The following is a 4,720-nucleotide window of genomic DNA, read 5'->3' on the forward strand; positions in this document are numbered from 1 at the left end:
AAAATACTTTTATCTGTACATGGACATCTTTATATGATCCATTATGGTGGTTATCTTGGACTGGTAAGATTACTGGAAACCTTTTTTTTTTCTTTGTGTATTTGCATTTTCTGAATTTTCTGCAATTTAGTTTTGTAAGGGGAAAAATTTAAATTACTTTCAGGTATGAGACTAATGGTGTCATGGAAGTTTGCCTTCCATGTGATTCTGTAGGGGGCTTAATGAACCATCTCGCAAGCACAGGGCTTGTAATTCAAAGGAAAATAAGAAGCCTGTCCTGCTTAGTGACTCATACTGTGCTAGGATGATCACAGTTAGGAGCTGCTACATGAGTGTGTTGCCTTGGATCACAGCAAGTAAAAACACACGGAGGGCAGAGTAGGGGGCAAATAATAAACAAAGAAAGGCCTAGAAGTAATTTTCTTTCTATTTTTTTTCTCCTTATCTTATTTCAAGTTGATGTGGATATTTCCCTTTGCGTAGTGTAGACAGTGGATGAGTTGGTTTTGCCGGTACTCGTAGGAAACAAGGTTGATCTAAGAATTACATAAAGAAAAGGGTAACAAGTACATGTTCCATGAATGTTTCCTAGCGAAGTAAGCACTGTTATAATCACAGAATGTCTCCTGTAACTCTTCAAAAAGCCCAAAATGAGCCCTGGGATAATTTCTAGGAAGGTAAATTCCTGGATACATGTCACAAATGTAGAACTTTCAGCTATAATGGGATTTCCAAGATCATGGCTGGAAAAAACCAAATGTGTCTTCATTCTCTAAGAGTTCTTTGTCTATGTTTAAGCAACTGCTGAGGACCAGTGAAGAACAACTTGTACTGCCAATACAGGACAGTCATTGGTGTTCACAGCTGGGAAGGCTTTTGAAGGTCTTCTAACCCAAACCTGAGGGAGATGAGACTTGCCCCTAAGTTCTGTATCTCCCATAAGGATTGCAGCTCCCTCCCACCACTTTCCCATCGTGTAAATGGAAAAGGAGAACTGTGCAGTTTCTTAGGCTGAAGTTTTATCCCTCACTCCTATTTTCTCATAATGCCTTTTGGCACTTGTGCTATAACTGCGACTATAGCGACTTCAGTGAAATGAAGATGCGGTAGTAGGAATTGCAACATGAGCTTTGACTAGACTATGTGGACAAGAATACTAAATAGCATGGACTCAGTGATATTTGTCCCCTTTATAATAAAATTAAATATAACGATTGAGAGCTTAGTTTTAAAGCTCAACATGTTTATTTTCTGAAACCCACTTTATCTAGATTTCCATGACTAATTAAAAGATGACAAATTTGGATGGAGCAGAAATGGTCCCTATGGAATAGATTAGGGAGTATTAATATACTTAAGTAGAAAGAAAAGTTCTGTAGAATTAGTGATACATGACTCAGATAACTGTCAGGTTCTGTAAAGTCTGCTGCTCACACATAACAGCATAGCTCACCCGTACCTTCAATGCACTTATTTCCTTGTAACTCCATTGGGTGTGATATTCTGAGTGTCCAAGATCATCTATCATTTTGTTGGACTTCTTCACAGCCCCTCTGTTTCCTGGCTGAGTTATTTATGTAACATTATTCCACATGGGAAAGCCCAGCTGTTAAAAAGTTTTAGAATCAGGAATAAGAACACATTTTTATTAGATCCTTCATCTTGTCTACGGTGGGTAGACTTGGTTTAAATAACGATAGCAGCATACTAGCTCCTCGCTGTAACTCACTCCCTTGTACGTGCTTTTGGAGAGGAAAATGGCCTTTTCCTTCTTTTGGGGTTCCAGAAGGGGGGCTTATATCAAACTAAATATGAAATCAATGTGTGGGATTGTATAATCATCTGTTGAGTTTGAACTCATCCACCTGGGGTGGGCACTGCAGAGGTAAAAATGATAGAACTGTTATAGACTGGTGGTAGCATGAGAGGTATATGAGAAAGGAAAAGGGGGAGTTAACAAGATTAGAAAATTTTAAGCATAGAAGGAAAGTGGCATTGTTAAAAAACAAAATAGGGTGACCCAGAAGGAGAAGCAGGTTTCGAAGAATTCTGTTTGGGATATATTGAGTTGGTGGCAGGAGATCCAGGTTGAAGGGTCTTAGAGAGCATGATGACTTTGTAATGTGTCAACTTGGTTAGGCTGCTCATTTCCTAGGACTGCCTTCCCTTTAAGGTTCTGGTTAGTGTGGACCACAGGAGGGAGTCTTGGGTGAAATTTGTTCAACAGAGGTAAAGTAGCAGTCATTTTGTAGCTCAACTGTGATGTCACAGATGTGCAGATTAATGTTGTTACTGTGAGGCAGCAGGTGGGCCTATAACTACTCTATCTTTCCCTGGATCATCCTTCAGCCTCTCTGACTTCTTGGCCACATATAGCTTCAAGAAGGACACTGGCTTCTTTCTGCAAGACATCCACAGTACCAAGGTCAATAACAAGAACTGACACAGCTTCTAACCTTCCCTTCCCTTCCCGATTACCTGCCCTGTGGATTTCAGGTCCAACATTAGAAACAAAGACAACAATAGTCTTACAGAGACTACTCTATTAGCTCCTTTAATTATGTAAGGTCAAAGCCTTTGGATGAGTTGGCCAGCCTTCTCTATGGCTCAAAGTCCTGCATGATTTGGCCTATTTTTTCTTTCCAACTTACGCCATTCTTTGCCTCACTCAGTATTAGTAACATTAAATAGCATTCTTCATGCTAGTTTTCTATGAATTTCTCCACCCCTTCAAGTCCCAAGCTCTTTTCTGTCTCTGCCTCTTTGTTCATGCTCTTCATCTGCAGTAGGTCTTAGCCTAACCATCAACTTCATGGACTGGCACTCCCTTACCACTCCATCTAAACCGTCCTTCAGGTGTTTCCTTCAGGGTTCTAGAGTGTATGCTTATCTAATTAGCTATTTGGTTAGTTGATCTTTACTAGACTCTAGGTTCCATGACAGCAACAGCTGTATTTGTCTTATTCCACATTGTATATCCTGTCCTAGCACTGTCTGGCACACAGCCTGTTCTCAAAGGATTCATGTAGGGATGAAATGGGAGATACGGAGGACTCTACTTTGTGGGTTTGGAATGATAGAGGGATTAATTTTCTATTCTTTGGCGGTGGGGAGGGGAGTAAGGATTATCCTGCGTTCTAGCCTGATTTCTGTTCTTCATGGCAGGTCAAACTAAGTGCCTAGAGAATCGCTAAGTTGTCTACATCAAATTTCTTTGTTACATGTTAAAAGAGTCAATAAAGCTTCTTTGAAGATGCCGGTCATCTTCAGAAACACTTTTTAAAAAGCAAGCAAACTATTCCTATCAAACAAAATCAAGAGAAATATGATCTTCTATTCTTTCAGAACCCGAAAGAATGTTGTATGCTATTCTCTGTAACTTAATTTCCAAGGTCATGTCTTTTGGTATTATCCTGGGCCTCCAGATCCCTTCTTTAACACTTCGTTACTGCAAAGATTCTTTCTTTGATGCTGGCCTTCTTGAAATCCCTCATATCTATTTTCTTACTTCTTTTTATTTTTTTCCAGTATTTAGCCTAGCTATAGAAATAAAAAAAGTTGAGGTGGCTGATAAATTACAGGTTTTAGCACTTTGGGAACAAACGCTACATCCCTACCCATTTGCTTTTAGGCTACTTCCCTTGTCAAAGCTCAAACAGTAGTGTCTGGGTATTATGCAGTTTCTGAATGAGTGTTCTCATCCTCCACAAAATATGTGTGAAGTAACTTACCCTTGTTACCAATATTTATGTTTCCTCCCTTGCCCTTGCCCTCCCTTCCACCCCTAGATGAATTTGTTATTGGTAAGGACATTAATGTAAATCCTCTGAATTAAAAACAGATTTTGCTTTCCTGGTTATATTAAATTCGGTGGTCTTAAGCAAAGCCATTTTGAATTCTTTTGACTTATTAATATAAATTGGAAATTTAGTGATTTTCCTATAATGTCAACTGGTGGTTTAATGGAGCAGTGGGGTACGTACAATATATACTGAAGGAAACAACTAAGATACTGCCTTTCAATTTATATCTGAAGTATTTTTTTAGATCTAAATCTAACTAAAAATACAATTGCTACAATTCATTTGGTTAGGTAAATTCCTTCTAGTAACAGGTCTGACAAAGGTTTGTCTGTGTTTATTCAGTTTTGGGAAGCTAACAGCAGGAAGACCACATTCCTCAAAGCAAGACAAAAGCCTTTTCATATTTCTCAGTAAATAGTAATAATAGTATAAATTGGCTAATAATCTGACTGATGGACAATGCTTACAAATAGATTTTAGACAGAAAATAATAGCTACTTGCCAGAATGTCTGGGCATCTGAAGGCTCCCAGTTGAGGACAAGGTTGAAAATAACTGTCAGTAATTGATAACTGTCACTTTCATTCAGAATCCGATTTCCACTATCTCTGGGAAAATTAAAGACTTCACACCCAAAGCAAACTACTGGAGTCATTTAAGGCTCTTAAAAGCAAACTCAATGATAACAGCAACATAGTAGATCGAATAGCTAGTATGATGCAAAACAACAATAAAAATAATACCCCAAAACAACAATAAAAATAATACCCCAAAACGAATCCTGCCATGAAAATGCAGGTAGAAAAAAAAATAGAACATTTCTCTATTCTCATCCTACTAAAAAGGTGGAAATTTCCATTTTTTAACCTCTAAAAACTGCTTTCACACATCTGACAATAAGACAAAAGTAGGAGGCTC

Source organism: Symphalangus syndactylus, chromosome 11 (genome assembly GCF_028878055.3).
Source record: "Symphalangus syndactylus isolate Jambi chromosome 11, NHGRI_mSymSyn1-v2.1_pri, whole genome shotgun sequence".
NCBI classification, from domain to species: domain Eukaryota; kingdom Metazoa; phylum Chordata; class Mammalia; order Primates; family Hylobatidae; genus Symphalangus; species Symphalangus syndactylus.